General features: G+C 36.7%; 1 long non-coding RNA gene across 2 annotated transcripts in view; it reads right to left on the bottom strand.

Moving 5' to 3' along the window:
* The window catches only part of LOC139793316 (uncharacterized), a 145,443-nt gene that overhangs the window by 26,036 nt on the left and 106,712 nt on the right, over positions 1 to 12,695 (bottom strand). Inside the window, exons 1-3 of one of the 2 annotated variants that reach the window (XR_011724583.1) lie at positions 8,932 to 9,582; positions 7,580 to 7,665; positions 4,647 to 4,749 (exon numbers count right to left, since the gene is read on the bottom strand). This is a non-coding gene — a long non-coding RNA (uncharacterized lncRNA). Of the gene's footprint in view, positions 1 to 4,646; positions 4,750 to 7,579; positions 7,666 to 8,931; positions 9,583 to 12,695 lie in introns of those variants that run through there. The other variant, XR_011724584.1, reaches the window with a different exon arrangement.

Raw genomic sequence — 12,695 nt, 5'->3', positions numbered from 1 at the left:
TGGTAGCTTAAAAACAATTCAGTTTCCTACTACAGCCTTTCCAGGATTCTTCCATTCTCCATGAGAAAGCATTGCCTTAGTATGTAAGTACTGAATAGATGTTTTTTTCCTTCTTGTGTGTTCAGAGCCAATATGATGTTCAAATAAAATATCTATTTTGATTACAAATTGGGTTACCTAACCAAAACAAGATAACAGAAAGGCAGAAGCAGCAAGCTAAAGGTCAACTGAGGCTTTCTGTGACCATTATTTTAATCAGAAGTAACAGAATGAAATGGAAAACATATATTTTGTAACAGAATGAGGAGAATATTTTAATATTGTTATAATAGAAATATGTGTTAATCTTGATGCCTCTGTCAAATTTAATGTGATTACATCATTTTGTGTCAAATGTAGTACCATGTATATTGCCATGTATATACCATGTATATATATGCCTGTATATTTCAACTCTTTCTTGTTTTTTTTCTCTGTCCTCTTTAAAGAAATAACAAAACATCTTCCAGTGTTGTGTTAGGTGTTTCATTGGTCTGTCTGACCTCTGCCTGGGGAACAGCCAGGCCCACCAGTGACAGAGATACCAAACAGAGAAAAGAGCCAATTCCAGCAGCAGGGCTCCTTGCTACAAAATGTATTAGTAAAAATACCATGGGCTGTTTGGGACTAGAAACTCACTCTTGTCCTGACCTCAGATTTTTCTTTATTACAAAGTGAACAAAAATGCAAGAGAACACTGGAATCATTAATTGATTCCTCTGAGGGGTTATGAAGATCATCTTGCAGAACTGGTTTGAGCTGACTTCACTTTATAGTCATTCATAGAGACATTCATATAGCTTAGAAGTTCTTAAGAATTTGTGAAAAAATTCTCTATCTTCTGAATACCATGTATTCAAAGTAGTGTATATATCAAAATAAATAATGAATTTTACATGGGTTTTGTTGTTTCCCCTGCACTGAAGTAATTTCAGTGTAGTTAACAAAAAGACCAAGAGTTGTAGAGACATTTTTTGTGATTATCCCTGTGCTAATTCAGTTGCACAGGTGTAACTGAGAGATGAATCAAGTGCTCAGTCACAGAAGAAGACAAATTTTTTATCTTCTGAAGCCTATGGCCACAGGCCATCAATTTCAGAAGGAAGTCTCAGGCCAGTACCCCTGTCAAGAGGCTAAATGAGATTGAAATAAAGACAAAAACCTAATGAACCCTGAATATTTACTGTTAAAAATGTAATTATTATGATAGCCTGGACTATTCCTCCTATTCTGAGAGAGAGGTATCCCTCTCATTTCCATTCTGCACTGCATCAGAGGGCAGGGTTGCATTACTGTGAATCCCTGGACAATCATTATCCCACAGCAGGTCCACTCCACTGTCTGGTGGATGAGCAGGGTTCTATGTTTTGGATCTTGGCTGTGGCAAGATTTTTGACATGGGACTTGTATGGTCATAAAGACTGACTGTGCTGATGTAAAGGGAAACCTTGCCTTCAAACCAACTCTATACCTTAGCTAAGAGAAATGATAGAAGAAATGGATTACATTAAATCTCATCTGTTCCTCACCAATAAAATGATCTCAAAGTTCTGCCAGCTAATATAGATGAAAGAAGGCTTGGTATTGCTATAACCTATAGTGAGGAGGAAATGGCTGTCCCTCCACCTTCTACCAGACTGGAGAAACAATGAGAAAGAAAAGGGAATTTTTCTCCCATTGCAGTCTTTTTCTGGGTAGGCTTAGCTGGACACCTTTACCAGAGGGCTCCTTATCAAAATCCACGCTCAACACGCAGCGAAAAGCTGTGACCCAAAATGAAAGGAAGGCCATTTCTTATATAACTTTACCTGATAGAGAAAGGCTTTTGTTTGTTTTTTTTTACAGGTAGGCACCCTGACAGATCCACTGAGAAGGACGAAAAAATCTTCCATGCCTCCAAAAAGCTGCACGAGTAATTGACCAATTTGGGCTCACTGAGTTGTGGAGGGCACAGCCAGGGAGCACTGGCACAATTCTTCAGGGCTTGACAGCTCCTCAGAAAGAGTCTATTTTTCAGTCAGCTGCTCATTAATCAGGTTTCTCTGTAGCACTTAGGATAGCCCCAGGACCTTAATGGATTATATTTTCTCAGCAGAAAGTGTTACAACCCCCATGCTCACACCACCCCGCTGCCAGTCCCAGGACTGGGGTTTGTATTTTATGGGACAAGAGGCATTTCCTGGATGCCATATGAAGTTGAATCAAATGTTTTTTAAAGGAGAGCCAGTAGCCAATAAGACTTCATGGACTGCCTATTTAGAAAAAATAATATCTAAAAAATGGCCCATAAAAGTAATTCCACTCTGAAGAGTGGAAATAGGAAGATGAGGCACCTTCCTAAAGTTGCTCAGTGTCCTCTCAGGTTCAGCATAAGATATCTACATCCCATTAGCATCCCCTGGCCAATGATCAGGACTGAGCAGTAGGTTCTTCTGTAGGACAGCATCTTCTGGGTGCCCCACTGGAGAGGGAGGCCCCTGCCCTGCACCCCTTCAGCAACTCCACCTCCCTCTACCAGCCCAGGCCCTGGTCAATGCTGAACTGTCCACCCTTTTTTTACCTTTCCTTTAGGCTACTGCACTGAAAGAAACAGAAGATTTATAAAAGTGTATGGAAAAAAATTTCCTTTTATTTGAAATTCCCAGGAGAAAATGAAGGAAATTCAGAAATTAAATACATGTCTACTTCAATGAATATTCCTTTTCCAGACTGTGTACTTTTCCCTGTGGTTGCTATTTCTTCGTTTACTACTGACAGTGGCTGGATGGAGAGAAATAAAGCTTATTCTATCCATTGGCAAGTGACTAGCAATATCAATAGGAATATTAACAGGCTAAATGGCTTGGGTAACTGTATTGGTGTTAAAAATCCATGCTTCTGAAAAACTTACTCATTAGATTAGCAAATATAGTAAGAATTATGTGAACTTAAAGTACTTACAGTGGTTCTGAAGCTATTTATTTTTGCTTGCTAAGTGACACAGCCACATGGTGTGCTAATGTGTTACTTTGGATTAAAATGTGTTTACATGGATGATGGGGGTGATCTTATTATAGAGAATGAGGTATTATTTGGGTAGATACATGTTGGCTTTTGCTGATTTGTCAGCAAAGGTTTTTATAGGATACTGTGAATTCACTATATTAACAAAGATGTTGTCAATGTGGTACTGAGATAATGGCAAACAGATCACAGATTATTATCTCAGTAGAATAAGGTATCTCAAACAAACCATTGAATACATGTAAGAAAACAAATAATTTGTATTTTGGGGTCTATGAAAGGTACTATTTGAGGAAAAGGCTTCACAGGTTTATCCAAGATGATACCATTAAAATTAGTTGATAATTTTCTTTTGCAAGTCTACAGGCCTGTCACTATGCACAGAATGCAAAACTGCTGGTAAATTTTGCTTTAAAAAAGCTGCTCTTTGGTTCTAATAATACCAAGAACTTTATTTTCTATGTTCCTCTTGAAAGAAACATCTACTTTCTATACACCTATGAAGTGGTCAGAAATCCACCTGTCAAAGTGGCAAATGTTAACCAAGCACTATAGGATCTCAATTCAATTTCAGAGGGAGCAGTATTCCTGTGTTCAAATACAGCTGGACCAGGCTTCTCAGGCAGGTTCTTCCCAGCTTCTTGTACAGTGCATTAATTTATTATTATCATATATTTTCATATAGATTATGTATGGATAGTTGAAAACCATCAATTTTTAGAGGGGCAACATAGGGCACTGTAGAAGACTGTAAAACATTACTAATCATTATGGTAATAAGAGAATTCTATTGGAAATACCTACCCATGACCTGAATTTGCAGGTCATATGCATGAGATCACAAAAGGACTGAGTACCATGCTGATCTGCTGTAATTCTACCATCCTCTAGAAGCAGAAGTGTTGATAAGAAATAAAAAATATTAAAGGACACTGCTTATTTCATATGGGATTTGGTATTACCTTTTAAGAAGCAATGAATTTGACATTTCAAACAGATTGAAGAAATGTAAATGAAAATACAGATTTGGGCCTATGTTTTTAATAGCCAGGTTAAAAAGAACTCCTTTCATTATCTTTCAAAATTATTTCACAGGTTTGCTCTAGAAATGATAATTCAGATGTTTTGGCACTTGTTGTTAATAAAGTAGGTGAATAAAATAATGTTGGAATCACATCACTCTAGGAATTATTAAACTAAAGAAATGTCTCTTTACTCTTTTTGTCTTGGGCTGTAAATGCAGAAAATGTTACTGTCATGTTCTATGGTTATCCTCCTATATTCATCTACAGTCTTAAATCTGTGCCATAAACTTAATTTGTATGTATGGATTCATGCAGTGTCAAAAAGCAAAGAATGCATCCCCTTATTTTAAGAAATCTTGTTCTGTTATGATTACATCATCTATTTTAAAAGCAAGGCCAAACAATATTTTTTTCTTCAATATATTTTGCAGTCAGTCAACATGTATTTGTCATTCAGTTGCACAGACTGCTCTGATCTAGAGATTTCACACCACAAAACATAAATAAATTTGCTATTTCGATTATAGTGACTTCTAGAGGTATTAACTGAGCTGAGGTAATTATAGATATTGGACATACTTGTTTTAAGAGATGTATGGACTGGATGTGCAACTGGACTAAGATCTTATACAGCCTAGTTACTCTTTGCCTCAGTTCTCTTGCTGCAGAGTTGCCTCAGAGCCTAAGAAATGCAAAGGAAGGTTATTATTTTTATCATTATAATTGTCTCTATTTTGCAGAACACATTCTAAGTTTGCTAAAGCCTGGAGGAAATCTGTGGGAGAACCAAACTTTTTGAGCAAGCAGAGTAATTTCCATAACATTTATTCTGGCTTTTGACTGAGATAACCCTTTGTTGCCTGTTAAAAAAAAAACTCAGCAAATGTAAGGGGGACAAATGCAAAAAGTAATCTTAGCAAAATGTTTTTTTCTGGCCATGGAAATATGTAAATTTATTTTCATGTGTGACTTACAAGTGATGGAAGCCAACCACCTGGACTTTTCCACCAATTTAAACTACCAAGTGAGACAAAAAGACCAAGTCAGCATGCACAGCGCTGAACTTTCACTTTCCTTGCGTTTATTTTTAAGTGACCCAAATCACAGTGACCTTATGAAGTAGTTCAGTAAGATTTTAGCAGAATTCTCACCTCGATTCCTTCAGTAGGATGAATCAACACACATGTTATATTTTGTTATATCATAAAATGCAAATTCCTGGGAAACTCACAGTAGCAGTTGAATGTTAATCATTACACAGCTCTCAGTCCTGAAAGACACCTACTCCTGCACATGAGCTCTTGTGATATTGAAATGGAGAAGAAAAAAGCAAGAACCAATAGGAATGTGGCTTTCCTATCATGGATCTACTGGATCTTTTCCCTGCTTCTTCTTTGATGACTTTGCACTACCAACTATTTAAATTTTACAAGTTTCCCTTGCACAGGGCACAATAAGAACATGTAAAATTGTGTCTATTCCTATTCTTATTAATGGTATTAACTAAATGATAGAGTATCCGTATGTGTCACAGAATGTCTTCGCTTAAAAGTAATTAACGAGGAACCAGCAATTAAGTATTGTATAGAACAGGCTGAATACTCATCAGTTTTGTCTTTCTCATACTAAGGGCCATAGCTATTTCCATCCTAGGTTTTCAGAGAAATGGCTGCAGAAATAGAGATAGCAAGATATTTTTATGCCTTATCTTAAAAGTGCTACCAGTATTAATTGCCATGAGTGCAGTGCCATCTGTCAGTGTCCCACAGAAACATATCACAAAAGCATCCAATTAGCAAATTCAGGATGCAGCTTAATTAATCAAATTTAAAGCTTCAGATTTAAGACTCCTTCTTTCTCTTTTCAATAGCCTCTTTTTTCATTTCACATGCTGTCATCTCAGCCGTCTTTGTTCTGCTCTTTGCATTATCTCACCTTCAGTTTGCATTTCAAAGCTCCAATTAGAAAAGAGCATTTTCCAGTTTTATGCATTTTGCCTATCACATATATCAAAAGCTAATTTGGAACTATTCAAAGTAGGACCTAACTAAAAAGATAAGTTACATGGGTGACCTTCACATTAGAAGGATCAAAATATTTCTGGCCCTTGCTGCCTAGACTTTATTCACTGACAGGTCCAAACAGAAACAAATTGCTTTAAGCACAATAATAACCTTCATTAGTTATGTTTATTCCCCCAAAGAAACAGTCTGGAAGGCTCTCTGTGTTTGCCTATATACATTTATGATTCAATGAATGTCCATAACATCATGCTCCATGAAATGTTTAGAATATTTTTTTACTTATGCATTATGTATAATTTTAGACTACAAGATTTTTTTTTCTCATACATTTTGATAAATAACTTAATAAATAAATAAGTACTCCAATAAAACTGCAGCGATATGACAGAATATTTCCAAAGAACATATTATTCCTGGTGGTCACGGCAGAAATTTTAAGGATGCACAATTATTTGATTCTATAAGAATGGATTTATAGCTTCTCCTTTTGTTTAATTGGTCAATAGTAGGTCCTTATTCTGTCTCATTATTTCATTCTGCTGCTGTCAAAATGGTTACAGTGGAAAATATTTCTTCTTGAGGATGCTGTACAACTATAAAAATAGCATTTTTATGTCTAATATCTTTGGGTTTTTTTTTAATGGACTGATGCCGATTCATTCTGAGGTAATAGATGGTAATAATAGTACTGAGGAAGATGTCTGGCTTCCAAAGCAAGAAGACTTTATATATATATAAAAATATATATAATATATATTATATTTATATTTTCAGATATAATATATAATATATATTATATTTATATATTATATTATATTTTCAGATGTTATGAGGACAGCTTTACATTTTGATTGCTGTTTAAATTGATTACTGGTCTGCTTTTCCATCTCTTGTTTGAAAGTAAGTCCAGAAATATGTTTTTAAATTGTGCAGTTCAAGAAATTCAGTGATTAAAATGACCTCTTTATATTTGCAGCCATCACTCATCACTCATCATCTATCATTGCGAAATGTTACATAGCTGTATTGGCACCCAGAAAAGAAGGGGAGCTGTTTGTATTGCATCCTAGAATTAGAGCTATTGTGACATGAGTCTTTCTGAAGGTCCTTAGGCCCCTTCTTAATTTATGCCATTTGTTGGGTCAGTATTCTGGAAAAAAAATAACTCAAAACTACACTTACATTGATACTGAAATGATTCTCAATCATTGCCCTGAATGCTGGAACCCTGAGGCCAGTGACCAGAACTCCTAAATCTCATTTTCACTCTCTCTCATATATACACATTTTTTCTTTCCCTGACAGTGTTTGTGAGTGAATAATAATAAAATTACAGGCTACTGTGTATAGCAGAGTGTTTAAGATGCAAGACAAGAGTGATGAATGACTGTGTGGAGAGCTGACTTAAATTTAGCCCTATGATCAATATTATAGATAAAAAAAATATAGATGTTTATGAAATACATCTTATTTTTAAACAAAACTTACATGTAGATCTCTTTCTTCCTTGATGTTTTAGAGCAGGTTTTCAAACAAGAGGATGATACCATTTTTTTTCCCTGTGACCCCAGCTCCTGAGAAGAAATTATTGCTGATTTTCAACTCTTGACCCTCAGCAGCGTTCCCTTTTTGCTGAAACACACAGGTTAGATTTCCAAAGATGGTTTCTAAACCTTTGAATGGAAATCTCTTATTTTTCCTATATTACTGAAAGTCTTCCAGTGAGAACACATAAAAAATAGCTGGCAGGAGAACAGCCCAGGATCAGGCCTAGAAAATGGCTGGCTATTTATCAACACATGAAAAAATAAAGACAATCTGTCCTTGCAGACATAGAAATCAGTAAGCCTGTGCATTATTTCCTTTCTTTAACATTTCCTTGTTAGTTTTTAAATAACTACAACTTGCTGGTGCACACTAATGTAGGCTGGTATTCACATTTGTATCACAGATCACTCCCCTCTGCTCTCTCCTGTATTAAGGGTCTACAGGGCTTTCTCAGATTTTTTATTCACTCATCAATGCACAAATTCAGTTCTGCAGTTCTTTGTTATTTCTCATAAAACTAACTGTAGAAAATTTAAAGGTCTTGTTTCAAATGGAAAAGGAAACTTAAAAAAAAAAAAAAAAAAAGAAAGATAAGCTGATCCAAAAGATCTTTATTTACAAAGGAATACAGTTGTGGCAATTAGATGCCTGAGAGAGACCTTCAGGTGGGGCAGTGGTCCCTAAGTCACTCCCTCAGTTTCTGTCTGGTCCCATTGGACCAGATCTTGCTGGGGGCTGTGGAGAAGTGTTTGTGCTCTCTCAAGATGATGTTACTGATGTCTGTATGTCAAATCACCACTGCTCCAAAGGCAAGCCCAGAGCACCATAACCCACACAAGACACCATCAGGAAGAAGACTTTTGGGGTAGGAAGATATGTTCCAGTTTTCCCAGGGACTGGAGATGTCATCTGAACTCTGTCATTCTGACACCATCCACATACTATCATTCCATCCAGTGCCTCCTGGAAACTCAGTCTGATACACTTTAACCAGAGGAGTCCAGCATAGGGCTTTTGGGTCAGGTCATTGGTACTTTACCCAGTCCCTGCAGGATTTTCAGCTGTGACGACCTGGTATCACAGGAAAGGCTTCTGAGGGACAACATCAATAAATCAGGGAAGTTCTGGCTCCACATTCATCCTTGTGCTTGAAAAGGTCAAGTCTCTCTGATGTGAAGACCACACAGGGCACATAAAGCAAACACAAGTCCTCATGGTGCTTGCTCTCACAGAAGGACAAATTTATCTTACACAGCCTTCTACTGCCCATCAGGTAAGGTAAAAGTTCTCACCTTCACACAGCCCTCACCAGCTCACATGAGTGGGAACTGAACACAGGCAGGCACAGACCTGTCTCGGGTAGTCCAGCATGGACCAGGCACTCCTCTTGCACCACGGATAGGCAAGGAACTCCCCTGTATGTCCTCAAGGTCAGACTCTTGCAATGTCTACAGAGGAGAACATACAGGGCAAATGTGGAGGTGATTGTAGAAAAACATAGTCATGAAACAGAGACTTAAAGCCAGCAATGTTGGACCTCCAAATATTACATACAAAGTCTGTTAAAATCAGCAGATCTAGTATCTTGTGTTTGTCAGAGAACCTACTTTCCATTACAACTGTTTTCCCAATATTCCTTCTAATTTATCACCAGCTACAGACCAGGACTGATCGTACTTTGAGTCTGAGATCTGATAAAACAGCTTAAAGCAGTGTGTTTGGATGCAGAATTGAGTTTTATTTGACTGAGATTAAAGATAAGCATAAAACCTGGTATTTGGCTTTCCCAGAAACCCCATTTCTACTCTGATAAAAAGCTAAAAAAAGGTTTTATTGGGAGCACACATGGGTATTTTTACTCTGTGTTCATATAGCACCACATGCAAGTCCAGATATTTCACAGAGAAATGCGGGTGATTGGCTTGCCCTTTACTAATGGTAAAAAAAACCCAAAAAACAGGCTACTCTTTAGAAGAAAAAAAGGTGACCCAGCAAGCCAAATTTGAGTAGAAAAAAAAAAGAGACATAAATTTAATAAAAAGACTTATGAGGAAGTGCATAAAATTAAAGGAAAAAGCTGTAGCAGTTGTTCATAAGTGTTTTCTGTGACATGACGCTACACTTCAGTGATCCTGTGGAGTTCAACACAGGCTTTTGTGGCTAAAACATGAAATTTATAAAAAGTTAATTTCTATCTGGCATTGTGTGCATATGGGATAGAGATGAACCACTAAAATACTGACACTCACTAGCAGAATGCCAAGGTAAGCTTTGAAGCAATGGTGATTAAATAACACATTTTAATATTTCATATTTTATTTTTACAAAAAATTTATACAAGTATATACAATTTATACAAGTTTCAGAAAACATGGTGCTCAAAGGTAGTCAGTCACCTGCAATGTTCAATTTTAATGTCATTTTTATAAGCTCTGCACTGAAGTAAGAATGGAGATGTTCAGATACCTGTTACTGTCAATGGAATGGTAAATTTGTTGTAATGTTTGCTAAAACTGAATTTTCCTGTTCTGCTGATAGGTAGGATTCAGTAGACTGATTTTTGTGACTGACTGGAGGATCAGGTTTGTTTGGGTAATATCTCTGCTGGAGGGATACTATGAAATCTGATTTGGGTGCAGCCTCCTGAAGCCACCATGCAAAAAGATGGAGCTTTTGCAATGCACTGAAGTTCATAGAGTACCAAGTTTTGCTTGGTTATCTGGTCAGTGATGGACAATTAGTAACATCCAGAGTTAAATCAGAATTGAGAATTTATCTGAAAACAAGAAAAAAACCCACATAATCCACATCCTTTTTTACATACCACATTTTCAGTGTTACAGACACAGGTTTATTTTGAATTAAAAATGCATGATGAAAGGGGCCCCTGTCACTGGTATGGAATGTGAATTTAAAACGGAAATATGGCTTGTGATCAGGAGAAGGGAGAAAGAGGACAACCCTCTGGTTAAAGGAATAGAAAAAGATTGCAGAGATATCAAAGCCTCAGTGATATACCTTATCCAGCTACCTGACTGTTACCCATTACCAGACAATTTGATATTTCTAGTTGAAGCAAACTTGTAAAGCTAATGATTATAGTACCTATATTTCATATTATAACATGAATGTACATAGATTTGATTCCAATCAAAGATGCACTGATGTAAATACCAAATGTAAACTAAAGTGATATTTTACATTGGAGCTTATGTAACTCAGCACATATGAAATCAGAAAGTAAAATCTGCTTTTATATTGTGAAATCTTACTATGTTTTCCATGTGGAGCTAAGAGGCCAAACAAATTTGTAAATGCCTGTGAATGTGTGCAAAGTAACAGGGCTCCTCTGCAGCCATATTCAGTGCTTCACAGTTTTTCAAATACTGCATAAACAGAAAGGTCAGGATTACAACACTATATTTTTCATGGACTTTATACCTATGTCCCTGTAGGTTGTAGCTTTCTACAAAAGCATCACTGATGCCAGGAACTTGAAAGAACATGTATAGGTCTCATGTTTTCCATAGCCAAGTATTAGGATTCACTATGTCACAACTGCATTGGTTTCAGCTGGGATCAGGAAGAATTGCATTTTTGCTCAAAACATTCTAAAGTGAATTGTAGACTCAGTGTGCTACCATCAGCAACAAAACAGCTTTTCCCCCCTCCAATTTTCTTTTCTTTTCTCTTCTGAGAGAGCATTGTGCATTATTTGGCTTTTTTTTTTTTCTTTCTCTGGGATTCCTTTCTCTCCCCTTTTTCATTTTTTTCCTTGCATCCTTTCACTGTGCTTTATTTCTCTTTTCATTCAGAATCAGTTGGCACAAAACACTAAAGACTAAGAGTGGAGAAACACAATTATAGTAGGACAATTTCCTGCTTTGGACAGGCTTCAGAACAAACTCTGATATTTAATGAATCAATCTATAGTTACCATGGCAACCTTCAATAATCACATTTGACCTTCCAGCCATGGAATCCTTCCTCTAAGACACAGGCAAACAAAAGTGTTTGCTGCCTGAACCTTCATACACCTGATCAAACATGAACACTGTCCTGAACACAAAGCCCTGACTAGCCTAGCAGCATCCGTGGTGTTATTAGAGCAAGAAAAAATAATGCATTAAACTGTAACTCCATATCTGGAATATTTCTTTGAAATCATAACTACGGAGGGGAATTGGAATTTTAAGTACTTTGGAGTCCAATTCTGTGTGTAGAGAAAGAGTTGCAGATAAAAAACAACCAACACAACAAAAGAAGACATTGTCTTTCTGTCTCCCTGCAAGTCTACTGTGTTTTGTTATAATATCTTGAATCATGGCCCTGGGAGGAGAGATTAACAATCATAATCAATATACATCATGGTTAACCTTAGGCTACATGACATCTTGTGTTGGCAAGGAGCTTAGCTCTTGTCAACTCTTTTATTCCTAGCTTGCAACTGTATGGAATATGTTGTAAAATGTACTAAAACCACACAATAATGAACAAAAGTTTGGAGGGGTAACTTCCATTAGAGCTCAGAGGCAGATCACTGCCTCTACTGATGCTTGGAGGCGAAGGGGCTCATAAAAGTATAAGCTGCTCAAATGGCGTAATGGCTCTTGCCTTGTTATTTTGTGGTATTCATAAGCAGGCAGCAGAGTTCCTTCTTGGTTTAATAATGTCATTCTTGACATAAAGCTACTTATTATTTTCTGATTGTTAATTTTTATGAGCTTTCTTTTTTGAATTACTGACACATGGCATATTGCAGCTGCATTCTCTTGCACTTGTGCTGTTTGAACACATAAAAAAATACAAGCTTTTACTAGGTCTGGGGACACTTTAAAACATCTAATAAAAATCTTTAATATGTAGTTCTTGCTCTCTGGGGACATTTATGTACAGCAGCTTTGTGTTCTGTTCCCTGTTGGGTCTTAGGATGCAACTGTATCTGACCCCAATATCAAGCAGTTTAAATTGTTTCGTCTTCTTATTGTCTTCAATTTGGTTTTGTTCTGTTATGAAAGGATTGCAGTACAGAAAACTGGGACAGTAAACTGGAATT

The sequence above is a fragment of the Heliangelus exortis genome, chromosome 2 (genome assembly GCF_036169615.1).
Source record: "Heliangelus exortis chromosome 2, bHelExo1.hap1, whole genome shotgun sequence".
NCBI lineage: Eukaryota > Metazoa > Chordata > Aves > Apodiformes > Trochilidae > Heliangelus > Heliangelus exortis.
The sequence above is the reverse complement of the archived record's forward strand: the minus strand, read 5'-3'. Positions and strand labels throughout refer to the sequence as shown.